This window comes from Rousettus aegyptiacus, unplaced genomic scaffold (genome assembly GCF_014176215.1).
Source record: "Rousettus aegyptiacus isolate mRouAeg1 unplaced genomic scaffold, mRouAeg1.p scaffold_m13_p_13, whole genome shotgun sequence".
Classification (NCBI taxonomy): Eukaryota; Metazoa; Chordata; class Mammalia; order Chiroptera; family Pteropodidae; genus Rousettus; species Rousettus aegyptiacus.
This window is the reverse complement of record NW_023416288.1, coordinates 52,958,677-52,972,898: the sequence shown is the minus strand read 5'-3', so window position 1 is coordinate 52,972,898 and position 14,222 is coordinate 52,958,677. Positions and strand designations below refer to the sequence as shown.

Below are 14,222 nucleotides of genomic sequence, written 5' to 3'. Positions count from 1 at the left end.
TGTTTCTGATAAACTGAATGCCCTGCTACGCTTTCCATTGTGGCACGAGATCAGGGGCGTCCTGACCCTTCTAGCTGGAATCGAGGTGTTTCCATCACTTTCTCTGTGGCTCGGTGGCTTCACTGCTGGGGGAAACATCCCACTCAACTTGCCCGTCAGGCAGGAGGGGCGGAGTCACCTGTGACGAGGGGCGAGGCGAAGGTTCACCATCATCAGTGGCTGGTGACGCAACTCGCTACCTAATCGGGCAGGTGCCCCTCAGGTACCTTAGAGGAACGAGGGGCTTTCCGGAAGGGTAGCGAGAAGCCTGAACGCAGGCGCGCCTTGACGACCGTCCATCGCCACGTGTGTCACGCCTGGTGGGTACTCACGTGCCAGTTTAAAGTCTCCCTAAACTCTCTCAAGCCGAAACAGCCAGTATGAGTACCAGGAATTCATAATAGCTCCGTGGAGCGAGTAATGGGATGTTTGGGTCCATGTTATGCATTATTCGAACTTCGTGATTCTCGATTTGAAGAGGAAAGTGTAACATGCCGACATGCGGCGATAGAGCACACGGGGCTGGAAGCGCGGTCTCGGTCGCTGTGAGCCTCGGACAAGTCCCTCGTTCTGTCTGGGCCTCGGTCTGACTGGCGTCAAACATGACGCCTGTGCTCGGCAATGCGAGTCTCGGTCCACACTGGTCTGAGGCCTGGCCTGCCACTCCACCCCCACAGCCAGGGTTTACCTTACCCACGGTCAGAATCACGTCACGCAGTGTAAGGAGACTCCCTCACGGTGCGGCTTGAACTTCATGTGATTCCTGAGATGTGCTCCTGCAAAGTCCCTCCCTCCGGTCCCTCGGCGACGGTCTCCGGGGCCTCTCCTGTCTCACACGTTCTATATTCTAAATAGGTCACTTTAAGCTTCATAGGAAGTGTTGAGAGACTGAACATGCAAGTCGACAGCAGCCGGACCGTACATGCGAACAGACTCTGACCCGCGGCCTGCAGACGCCTGCTCAGAAACCCATTCCCACACGCGCAGTGACGAGCCCGGGTGGCCAGCCCGCTACCAGGCGGCCCTGCAGGAGGCCAGACGCTTGTGTCTGTTAACGATTCAGGACGCCACACAGTAACTGCACACCACGAGGCTCCAAGTCTGTCCGTTTCCAACTCTAAGAGCAAACCCGGGGAGCACATGCGCTCCCCTGAGCGGTCACACGGGACGCGCCACCGCGTCAGCCTGGGGCCCTCCGCGCCGGGCTGCAGGCGGGCGCTCCTGCTACCTGCCTTTGCTCCGCCGGAAGCTTCCCCCCCCTCTGCCGCCCTGGCGTTTCGGGCAGGATGAGTCACTCTGCAAGCGACTCTGAATACATAGTCCTTGTTTGTTCTCATCTGGTTGGTATTCATTTATTTCCACATGAAAATTTTAAAAAGACACAGAGAGGGCGCTGGGCTTTGGGCAGGCCCTCGGTCGCAGCGACCGTCGTTTCCTTTATCCACTATTTTTAAGGGCCTGACGGCTGCTGCTGAAAAACTTCCATGGATCCAAAGCCGCCTATTCCTCTGCACACCTAATGCTCACTCACCCTAGGCGTATGGCCGCACCCCAACTTCTCAGGGAAAGCAGAGGCCCGAGAACTACCTCCTCCTCGCAGCAGCGTTCACTCCAAACAGCCGTCCTGTGGCCCGGGGCGTCCCCCCACACCCCCTCACGCTCCCGAGGCCAGCCCCTCCTCGGTCCCACGCTCCCGACCCTGCTGTCCCCCGCCTCTCACGGCATCTGCGGAGCGAAGGCGCAGGAGAGAGTGGTGAACAAGCTCTTCCCGCCTCCCCCTCTCCGTGGGCACGGGGGTAAGTTCAGGTCCCTGCCCCACGGCGAGCCCCGTCCCCCTACGCCTCCCCCCTGCTCCGCGTCAGCCCGCACCGCCTGACACCGCGGTCACACCACGCGCGACTTGGGCTCCCCGGGTACGTGCGCTCCCCGTGGCCGTGACCGACCCGCGGCACACGCTCCTTCCGCGCTGACGAGCTCCGCGCGGGCTGCGGCTGCAGCTGCACGAACGGGTAACTGCACGAAGCGGGCACTGCTCCCGTCCCCCCCGTTTTGGACATCGGGGCTCACAGAGGGGCCGCCTCGGCCTCCATGCAGGGCCCAGGGCGGCGGCACCGGCTCCTCCTCCCAGTCCAGCCCCTCGCCGCCTTCCTGGCGCGTGAGCACGAGCTCGCGGTGCGCCTCGACGGCTGCCATCGCTCTGCCACCTGAGGCCGCGCCTTACACGCGGACTGTCCTCTGGCTCTGACGACGAGCCGGGGGGCTGTGGGGTCGTCCCTCCCGGACCTGGAAGCCTGCAGAAGCCTTGACCTGGCCACACTGGTTTTAGAAAATAAGAAAAACCTAGTTTCCTTTCTCTGCAATATGCACTCATTCATTTCTAAAAAAGCAAAATTACAGATGGTGTTATTCGATAATCAGCCATCTTTTAGGGAAAAGAATTTACCTTTCTCTCATTTGGGCAAATACCGCTCGCAGGTGTGATTCGGGGGGAGCCAGGCACATCTTTTTCCTATTACGCACGTGTATAAATATTGAAATCCGAGAGATTTAACGCTGAAAATCGGCTACTCAAGGAAAACGAAGTGTAATTACAGAGCCGAGCGAAACGAAGCCGGATGAAGGGCGGAGAGTCGGCGACCTACCGTCCTGCCTGCCCTGGCACTGCCGCTGTCCACGGGGGCAGGGAGGGCAGCTCGGGGACAACGGCTGTCGGCACGGCTTGTCCGGAACGGGACTCCCCGCGCGGTTCCGGCACTGAGCCGAGGGGCGGACGGGGGACCCCCCCCCCCCCCCCCGCCAACCGGGTGCTCGGAACAGCGCCCAAGAATCGCCTCAGAAGTCCCTGCTAAAGTCAAATCTCTGTCACTCCACCCACATACTGCCAAACGCCAGGGAAAAGCCCCAGAAGACAGCGGCCAGTCCGCCCGACGTCCCGTAAAGGAGTGGCAGAGGCCCAGTTTTTCCCCTGAGCAAGGAGAGAGGACAGGATTCACGCTGTTCCAGATGCTGTGCTCCCTCACTGATGTCGCCCTTAAGTTAAAAGAAAAAAGTATACACGCCAAGACAGACAGAAAGGACGCGATAAGACGCTAACAGCTCGCTGGGTGCCGACCGTAAACAAAGGACGGGTTTCTGGCTCTGAATGTCCTACGGGCAAAAATTTGGCAAGAAACCTATAAATAAGATAAAAGGAGCTAAACTCAAAAGTGGAGGGTGAACAAAAACATCGCCCAGATGAGCCGCCGAACGCAGGTGGTGTGGGTGGGCGTCATCCCCCCGATGCCATACCGGGGTCGTGAGGATGCTCCGGCATTCCCATGGACGAGGGCCCTGCACGCACAGAGGCCACGTGATAAACACCACCAACCAACCTCTCGACCAACAGAATTCTGCGTTTAACCGTAATAGAGGGAATGTTGCTATTTCATCATCATAACTCACATGAACTCACCGCTGGGATACAGAAACGGAAGTGCGTCCTTCACTCAAGTGAACACGTTAAAAGACGGGCGAACAGAATCGCTCAAGATCTGGCAGAGCACAAGACGGAGGAGTGCCGAAGCCAGCAACACAACGGGGGTTTAAAGCTGTTCGCAGCAACGAGAAAGAAGTCGGTTTCTGCCTGGAGATGATCCAGCATGGACCGCCCCCCCCCCTTCCTGCTGTGGCCCGGTTTCCGCGGCTCCATCAGGGAAAGGGTCTCGCTGCGGGACAAAGGCGCCCGAGCGCGAGGTGTGGGGGAGACGCTGGGGTTGTGTGCAGGCCTCGGAGTGCCGGCCGCGACGCCCAGACGCCCGCCTGCGCCAGGGTTTCACGTTTGTTTATCGCCAAGAACAGCACGGGAAAGTGCGGGCCATGGAGTTCACGGACAGATGCTGACTGCCTCTCCCGAACGGCACTGCCGACCGGCTCTCTGGGAGGGTTCTGAATGATGCAGGATTCTGCCCCTGGAACTGTCCCATTCGACTCTGTTTCACTGTCTAGGAATAAAGCCAGTGAGGCCAATCCGACTTGCAGGTCACAAACGCTGGGAGAGAGACGCTAAAGATGACCTTCACAAAGTTATAAGCCGAAAGCAGTGGAGGGTTACGCGCTTTGACAGGGCGAATTTTATGGGATGTGAATGATATCTGACTAAAGCTGTCATCTGAAAAACAAAAGCAATGCAGGATGTTTGACTAGACAATGAAAAGCCTCATCTGAGTTAAAAAACATACTGGGTAGGAAAAGCTGAACTGGTCCGAGTAAACTAGTAGCTCAGGATCGGCCAACAGCCTGTCTCCCAGAGCCGTAGCTGCCTGGGGTCCAGACTTGCCCCAGCCCTGAGCACCTGTGACGACAGGCCAGGTCCGCACGGAGAGGTGCACAGTGCCTGTCTGTTAAGGGAATGTGCTGCTTCAAAACGACGGCAAAACTCGAGAAAAGCCAGCGACCTAACACGACCTCAAGCTACAAGAGCTTAAACATAGGTTTCTTTTCCGATTAAAAATCCAGCAACGGCAGCCAAAGACGAATCAGCCCACAGTGCTGGCAGCAGCTGTCTTTGAACTAGGGGATTGTGGGAGAATTGTGTTTTACATTTTGTCCATTTTCTTTGTGGTCGGCTTATGTAGGGTGGGGGAGTAATGCCCCCGACACAAGGTTATGTGGAAGACACGGAGTGTTACGGGCCGACTGTCTGCACCCCCCGGCATTCATATGTGGGGATCCTCACCCCAAAGCGAGGGTGTTACGAGGGGGGCCTCTAGGTCGCGAGGGTGCAGCCCTCGTGAATGGGATCGCGGCCCCTAGAAGAAGACTCCAGAGAGCTCCGTCACCCCTTCCGCCCCGCGAGGACACAGCCAGAAGCCTGCGGTCTGCGACCCAGGAAGCAGGGCCTTGCCAGACGCTGCGTCTGCTGGCGGCCTGACTGGGACCAGCCTCTAGACTGAGAAATAGTTGTTTACAAGCCACTCGGTCTATGTATTCGGCAAACACGGATATGGCAGAACTGGGGATAAGAACAGAACTGGATCCACATCGCTCCTCTGACCTCACCCTGATTTGACACATCATCGCTAAGAAAAGGTACTTGACTCAGACTAAAAACAAAAGGTCACCACTACGCTTCCGCAGGCTAGATGCCCGTTCTGGAACTCTTCTCTTTCTTGGTGGTGGTGAGGAAAAACCTTCCCCCAGAGCGTTAACTCCTGCTTCAGGGCGCGTGATCCTAAGTTACCTGCTGTCACCTCCCTGCCCCTGAGGGGGGGCTGTCGCCTGAGTCTAGATTCTGCACTGCGAATCGTCACTCTCTCCACTGATGACAAGTCATCAGAGAGCCCTAAACAGAGAAGAAACGAAGGTCGCCTGCCCACATGGGCCGCCTGCAACAAGCAGAAATGCCCTTCCGGGGTCTCTGTTTCTGGACAAGCTTACAAGGGGGTTGGCTGTTTATCCCCCACGGTTCTGGGGACTTCCTGGGCCAGTGACTGCAGGCCAAGCACAGTCCCTGGGGCCTCAGGAATTAGCATTTCCACCAGCCATGAGACAGACCCAAAAGTTAGCAGTTACCACCTCGAGGCTTGACTATCCTGTTGAAGTTGTACACTTATCTAAAAGGGCATTAAAAATAATTACAAAATCATGCAAACTCACAACAAAGCAACCAACCCTACATCATTTTCCAAGCCACATTTCATCCAAGTTCTTATTTTTTAAGACCTGTAATGTGGAGAAGTGAGCTGACCTCTGTTATTTTAGTATCACAGTCAGAAACTTTTAGATAAACAAATTTGCTCGTGTACGCAAGATGATTTAAATCATCTCGAAAAGTCTACTTAGTCCAACTAGATCAGCTCAGACAAAGGAGTCTAATGAGTCAAGAGAGAGAACTCCAAACGGGCCACGAGACTCACACAAAATACTCTTAATTATGCAGTCCTGAAGATACGAAATAGTTAAAGAGTATGATTTGAGATTCAAAACAAAGAAAAAAATTAATACCAATTTGTGGTTGATGGGGTTGCAGAAAGGCATGATGAATTTGAATAATTATAAATGGATTAATTTGAGAAAGTAAATGTATCCTAAAATTCTTTAGCATGATTTGTTTATCCAAATAGTTTAAATGAGCCATTGTTTACCCTGCCATGCATATCTTCTCTTTAGATAATAAAAGGTTTGTTGGATAATCACACATTCCAAATTAGTGACATTTAATTTAAAGAATCAATTATCCCACCTTCAAGTGTAATAATCATAAATATGAGAAGTTACAAAGTCTTTTGTCCTGTCCAGCCTTCCTGACATTCTAGATGAGAATGCAGCCCTTTCTGAATACATGAATCTGCTTCTGAATTTGAGAACTGGCACCAAAGTTTAGGACAAGACGCCGTGTCCTACTCAAATTTCTCTATATAGCGGACTTCACCATATTTAATATCCACAATATTTCTTCTGCTTTTGCTGTTCTAGTCTTTCCCTAATGACTACTATTCATCTTAAAGCAGACATTATTTACAATGTACCACTTACTCTGCTTTCTGAGAAAAAATAATGTATTCCTGATGTCCAAACACAGGGAGAAGAGATGGTCCAGCAACGCTCAGTAAGCCTTTCCCCACATAAGGAGTATCCTCAACATACAGTCGGATGCCACCACTAATATTTATGATTCTGCAAAGAGACAGTGTCTTTCAAGACAGGGGACTGATGACCAGGAAAGATCTGAATTCTAGAATATTACGCAAAAGGAGCCACTGCATTATTATTATTATTATTATTTTTTAACAAAGACCGACTGGAGGAACGCAATATTGTGGCAACATCTGACAAATACGGTAGAGCATACTGAAGTAGGAACTGAAATACTGCCCACTGAACTTACATTATGCTTTTCTGCACTAAGGTAACTACTAGTTCTTTGTTGGCAGTACCCAGGCTTCAAGTTAAGAATAAAAAAGCCCTGAACTATTTATGTTGCTGAATTTAACTGCCCACGTGGGAAAACGGTGCCTTGAGAATGTCTGGTGTTAATGGCCCCGCCTGGGCCCTCTTGATCAGCAAAGCACTGGTCTCAGTTCTGGCTGACACAGCTTCATTCATTCATTCCTCCAACAAGTATTTTAAAGTATCTGCAGCTATAAGTGACAACTGAGAAAAAAAACTTTTAAGGAATAAAAATAATGAAGAGGTATCTGCAACTTGGTCATTTTTTTTTAGTAGAAAAAATAGGGAATGGAGATTTTAAAGCTGAGAGCTATAATCTGTTTCTTAGGTTAAGATTTCTGATGCGTGTTATTTAAAAATGGTGTTTTTCAAAAATTTCACTTAAAAACATTATAAGTGTTATCTACATCATCTTATTATCTACGCCAGAGGCTTTGCTGGATACATGCAAAATGTGGCGCCATTCGGCAGGCATTTCCACGGGCGGCAGAGTGTGCTGCTGGGCCCCGCGGTGTGGGCGCGGCCGTGCGACTGCCCCTGGACGGAGGGGACAGCGCGCCAGGCCGGAGCCCAGGCCGCCGCTTCTGCTGGCCGTCCGCAGCGTCTGCCACGGCCTCGAGGAGAACACGCCAGCGGATGGTCCAGAGGGACATGAGGAGCGCGGTCGCCCAGATGCCCCGCGGGTCCATGCCACACCAGCTGCTGTGGAACAGGCGTTTGGGATTAGCTAAGTCTCCCGAGCTGCAGCCGCACGAGCAACATAAATAAGTGTGGTTTCCCACTACTGAGTGTTGAGGCAACATGAAACACAGCATCTTTGTGCCACAGCTAAGTGGCGGAATGGACTATCAGAGTCGCAGTCTGCAGGCTCTGATCGGAGCGTAGGTTATCATCTCCTTTCCTCTCCTCCACGAGGCTCGGCACCGCCACATACAGAGCTTAACCTGTGGCCTTCTGCGCGCTCCACTGCCCGCATCGGCGACGTGTGGTTCCTGGCTTAACAAACTTGGCTCCCCACTGCCTCCCGTGCTTTTTGTTAGTATGTAGGTATTTTCCTATGTTTTGGAATTAACTTTTCCACTTTTATTGTATTTTGTTTTCTTTCTTAGAAACCTAAACTCTTTAAAATAATGGTTTCTCTAACGAGTTTTCCATATTAAGGTCCTTATGACTTTGGGGAAAAAAGGAAACATTAATAACCTGTTATCACCACTATCGCTTTTGCTTAACCCTACCCAGACCGGGTTGCGACGATTTAGGGACTACCTCCAGAAACTTGCTGCGTGTTTTCAGCAGAAGTTTATACATGAGGACGCGTGAGTGAGACGTGCAAGGTTAGAAACGCATCCCGTCAAGCGCTCTGGACGCTGGCGGCTGCAGTTCGTCACTTAGCTTTTGTCACAGGGAGACGAGGCGCTTCCAGAACTGCTTCCTGCCCTCTTTCTTTGATAATCACCTCAGTTTTTACAATCCAGATATCCAAGATTAAAGACACCCTGATGCACACACAGATTTTATGCTCATCACTGGGAGCGCCCATAGGCCGTTCTGTTCATCTTCGGGTGTGAGTCGTTTTCCCGTCTGTCTAGATGAGGCACTAGCTTACTTAGGCAAGAAACTGTGGGCTGGAGAGGAAACTGAGCAGTGAACAAGCCAGCCTCTCCACTAGCAGCCTCCTAGTGGCGTCTTCCAACAGCATCGGGCAGCGAGAACCCTTTCATCCCAAGCATCACACCAACAAATTCACTTTAAAATGCATGCGTTAACGTGTGTTCCTGAAGGCACGCCATCTGGTAAACAGTCTGACCAAGTGTCTTTAAACTACTTTAGAAACTTTAAGGACTGATTGTGCTCATTTTAAAAATACCAGTCTGCCCTTTAGAGATATCTGAGTTATGCTACCACACAAATGCAAAAGTTTATACATCTTCGTAAAAATCTAGTTTTCTGGATATAGTTGAATTCCAGGGGACTTATCTAGTCAAGCAGGTGAGTTGAAACCTGGTCCCAGGTCCACATTAACTCCAAAGTCCACATACCCCCTTTCTAGAAAGCCAGTTTTAAGGTTACTATCTGAGCTGCTTTCCTCCGGGATTACAAAAACAGAAACTCCGGTTTAGAAATATAAAATAGGCTCATTAAGAATCAACAGTTTGCACATCTACTAAGCTTTCTGCCCGATGACCTGCGCCACGCCCGAGACGGTTGTAGAAACAAGGCCCACCTCACTCACAGTCAGCGTCTGCCCGAGTGCTTGCCATTTCATTAGCTGGCAACAGGTGCCCCAGCTTGAGCAGAACAGGTCAGCAGTCAGGCCACCTGGGCACATGGGAGAGCAGCTGCCCACGGACGTCCGTCCCCCCAGTTCCCAGAACCCGTGACTACGCATGTTACACGGCAAATGGGGAATTGAGGTGGAAGAGAGATTACGTTTTCTAATGAGCTGACCTTGAGAGACTATCGTGAGCTGTCGAGGTGACCCAGTGTAATCAGATGGGTCCCTTAAAGCGGAAAAGGGAGGCAGAAGAGGAGCTCGGAGTGGTGCAGCGAGTGCGACTCGGCCCCGCGTCACTGGCTTCACAGACGGAGGGAGAGAACAAGAAACCCGGGCGGCGTGGGCGGCCTCCAGAAGCCGGAAGGCCGGAGAACCGGTTCTTTCCTAAAGCCTCTAGAAAGAAACACGGGGTGGCCGCCACCTTGGTCTTAGCCCAGCAGGAACTTCTGAACACATTTCGGATTTCTAAAGTACTGAATTGTAGGATACTAAATTTGTGTTGTTTTAAGCCACTAGATTTGCGGCGATTGGTTAAAGAAGACACAGGAAACTAATATATCATCTTAATGAGGTGACTATCTAAAGTATAGCTCTCTAAAGGCTATCTAAATTATGGATAACTGAGAGACAACAGGAATTTTAAATAAAAATGGCATCTTATTCCAATTAAAATAGCTTTATAAAAGAATAGAAAAGCACAAGCAACCAACGAAAAACAGATAAATTAAACTTGATCAAAATTAAAAACTTATTTTTCAAAGGACAGTCTCAAGAACATGAAAAGATAACCCACAGAAAAAGAGGGTGTTTCTGATAAAAGTCTAGTTTCTGGAGTATATAAAGAATATTATTAACTCAACAATAAAAAGACAACATAACTTTTAAAAAGGCAAAGGATTTGAAAAGGTATTTCTCCAAAGAAGACATACGATTGGCCGATAAGCACATGAAAAGATGCTCAACATCACTGGTCATCAGGGAAGTGCAAAGCAAACCACAATGATTCCAATTCACTCCCACCACGATGGCAGTATGAAAACAGGAACGGAAAGGGAGTGTTGGTGAGGGTAGCGGAATCCTCAGACACTGCTGGTGGGATGTCAAAAACAGCTCGGTGGGTCCTCAAAACGCTGGCGTTGGCATACGCCCCCGCAACACCACCCCAGGGGTGCTCTGGAGGACTGCAACGTACGGAGACACAAATGCTCAAACATAACGTTCACGGCAACGTTATTCGTGAGAGGCAAAACGTGAAAACCCCAATTTCCATGAAGTGATAAATGGATAAAAAAACTGAGCATCCACCCATACAGTGGACTATTACTGAGCCGTAAGAACGAGTCGAGAGCTAATGCTAAGGAAGCCCGATACCCCTCAATCCTTTCCCCTTACTCTGAAGAATAAAAGAATCTTGGACACTTCAGCTCCATTTAACCATCCAAGCTTACATGCATATATGTCACAGTTTAATTCTGCATATTTTTCTTTCGATTAAAAAAGACTATTTCGAAATAATTGTGGATTTACAGGAGGTTGTAAAGAAGTGTACAAAGAACTTTCATAATTCTATTAGTAATATTTAACCCCAATCTATAACAAATATCATAAAATAATAACAATCTATTTTGTCTTAAGTGAAAGTAATATAGAGAATAAGCCCTTCTGCTTCACTGTCAAAAACTTGAAACAGATCAAACAATATAGGCTGCGGTAAGCATTTAACCTTTTATAACATTGTGTTAGTAGGTCCAAGGATCCATGGAGAAAAAAACTAGTTATTATCTTTTCATGTTCCTATTTCATTAGGAGACATGTAACTTCCTCATCAGGTCATTCTCAAGTTACCTTTGAAACATAAGAGCTACTCTCTACCTCGAAATGAAAGAGGCGTCCGGCAGGTGCCGCAGAACCGGCTGAGGGCGGAGCCCCGGGGCTTCTTTCCTTTCCCCTGGAAATATGAAGCTCAAAATGCTAAGGGATGCATGTTCCAGCTCTCTAAAGGGATGGACGAATGTGCGGAGAGTGAACAAACCTTATTATCCTTACTGTGTGCATCGGCATATAGTTCTGACCATGTCTAATAAAAATGTTAGAAATTTAAAGAGCAGTTTTAAAACAGAAACTGTAATAATAGCCCTTGACTCATATTTTCTTTGCCGTTCATTTATATTTTCTTAAATATTTGATTTTAAATTTTAAATTTAATTAATTAATTTTTTAGGCGAGGCAACTCTTGGTTGACATCTCAGATTGCAAGGACCTTGCTGGCTTACAATCCCTTATTATTATTATTATTATTATTATTATTATTATTTTAATTTTTATTTTTTACGCCTACAGCACCTGGTCGTCCTAGGTGGTCTCCCATCTGAGTATTAACCAGGCCCGGCCCTGCTTAGCTTCCGAGATCAGATGGGATCGGGCTTGTTCAGGGTGGCATGGCCGTAGTATTTTCTTAATTATTTGAGGTCTGATAGTTTTTTTTTAAATTTGTGAGTTTATCATTCACATGAACTAAATGGCCAACACCATATATCCTGCTTAGTGAGTTATCGCCCTGACACAAGGCAGCCTTAAATTCTGAATTTTAGATTGTATTTCATTGGACAGTATCTTGCGAGCGCTTGCTTGCGTGCACCACACCATGTTCTACATACCTGGTGTGACGACAGTCAGGACTGGTGTCGGATGGGGGGGGGTCGGTCCCCCAGCCTGACTCTAAGCCCCCTTGAGGCCACACGAGCATCATCTGGGTTCCTGTTAGAAATGCAGGCCTCACCCCTGACCTACAGAATCAGAATCTGCATTTTCACAAGTCACACTGAAGTGAGAAAACTACTGATCAAGGCCATTCTTTTAAAAATTAACCCCTCCGTTTCGCATACCGTTAGTCTATCCCTCACGATTTCCTTTCCTTCTTCAAACAACTCTGGGTTCATTATTTAAACAAAAAAAATTAAACCAAATTTCTCCCCACGCCCAACCACCTTTGGTGACTGGTCATCTCCGTCAGCGATCAGACTACCTCAGCTTGGTTCCCTTGGTTACCATGTTCCTGGAATGGATTCTATGCCTCTCCTTTTATTTTTAATTCACTCATTTCCGTCTTAAAGCTCTGAAACTTGACTTTCACTCCAATGTCGTTGGTACACGTAGAAAGCACACAAACACATGCGATGCAGATAGTTGACTCTGTTAATCTTAGACCAACCTTTAAAACGTCCGTCGTCCTACGACTGACTGGAACGTCTCGGCAGCGTGCGGTGCCTGATGAGCCACCCGTGGCCATCCCCTCACCTCTCAAGATCACCTGCGAAGGAGCTGTGCCCCTGCCTAGCTGGCTGGACTGCCCTCCGCCTCCTGCAGCCCTGTCCTGACCGTGAAAAACGAATTTTATACCTCTGCATGAACAACCCAAAAGCACCCACAAACAAAACAAAATAGGACCTACTACTTGCTATCAAGCGTTGTACAAAAAGGAAGCAAAAGACACACATTCTCCTTCTAATTCCAGTGACTTTCTTCCCCCTTTTCTTCATTTCCCATTGTGGAAATGCACTCAGCGTGAGGTCTGCGTCCCTAAGAGTCCTGCACGCACGCTGCGGCATTGCTCACTCGGGCACAGCGCCGTGCGCATCTGCAGAATGTGCGCGTCCTGCGTGGCTTCTCACAACGCAGGTCTGGAGGCGGAGATGCCGTGACGTTTCCTGGGCGCCGCGGCCCACTCACCTGCTATGGGTCCTGAGCAGTCTGCTCACTAGTGATGGGAGGTGGTGTTATTCATCAGGTTGGCCCTTTACGAAGAAAAATGAAGAGCATAAAAGGAAAGAACCACAGTGAAATGGGGGTGGGCTGAGAGGTTAATGTGCTCTTCGGCCACTTAGGACAGATCACCGACAGCCACGCGGTCTGTTTACCCGACGCATGCAGAAAGAACTGTCTCGCCTCACCCCTGGAAATGGGCCATCACTCCTGGTGACAGATTATGAATTGTGGAATATGGCCAGCACCTGGCCAGACAAGGAAGAGTTCATAAATCAGACCCAAAACAGAATACCTGACTAAAATTCTTGAGTTCTCTGAGGGGTTGAAAAGGGCTGTATCAGGAGAGAATGAGGTAAGCCTACATGTGTGGGGGGTGGGGAGGGGGAGAGACTGTGATTCCCTCAAGGCCTTTGTTAAGGTTTTACAAAGAAGTACTTGTGTTGTTAGGTTTGCTTCACCGTGGAATGCGGTGGGAGCCGGGGTCGGCTGGAGGATGAAGGTTTTGGTCTTGAACAGAAAACTGGCGTGGGCCTTCCATAAGCAAGAGCAGTGATCAGTTCTCTCAACGAAATGCATAAATAATTGATTCTTAGGGGTCAGTGTTTCTCTGTTTTACAAATAATCTGGAAAACAACCACAACTTGGTAGACAATCCTAGGCAAATCATTAAATAGATGAGAATAAATTAAAAGAGGGGTTTATAAATATTTGAAAATAGCCAGAAAAATATCGACTAAAATATAACGTTGACATACAAATGCCCTTGAGAAATAATCTAAACAACTTGTAAGAAGACGGGCTAAAAATATGTTTTGTGATGTAGGAATGAAACCCAAAAGTGACTTTTAAAACTACTATCTACTAACTAAAACTACTATGAAAATACGCCCCAGTGAGCCCTCCGAAGCCAGCAACTGTCGATAACCCTCCAGCAAAGGACTAGCGATGCACGAAAGGTCGTGTTCTACTGGCCGTGGCCCCGTCTGCAATCCCTGCCACCCATCCCAGGATGACGTCATGACCTGTCGCCTGGGAGGCGGGAGCAGGTGCTCAGTTTCCCTGGCTCCCTGCCTCCCCCTCGGGCAGCACCCGGGACCGCACCATAAGAGTTGCCTTTTTTGAGAAGAAAAGTCTAAATATAGATGCCAATACTGTAATGTCGCCAGCATGATTTTGAAATAGTTTGTTTTTAAAGTCATTCTTTGGGACGTGCTCT

At 49.2% G+C, this 14,222-nt stretch overlaps 1 protein-coding gene and 1 pseudogene across 5 annotated transcripts in view; both read right to left on the bottom strand.

The window, feature by feature from the left end:
- TPK1 (thiamin pyrophosphokinase 1) overlaps positions 1 to 14,222 on the bottom strand; it is a 234,657-nt gene that overhangs the window by 17,801 nt on the left and 202,634 nt on the right. The gene's annotated exons all lie outside the window — the stretch shown is intronic.
- LOC118610835 lies at positions 11,573 to 11,691 on the bottom strand (annotated as a pseudogene).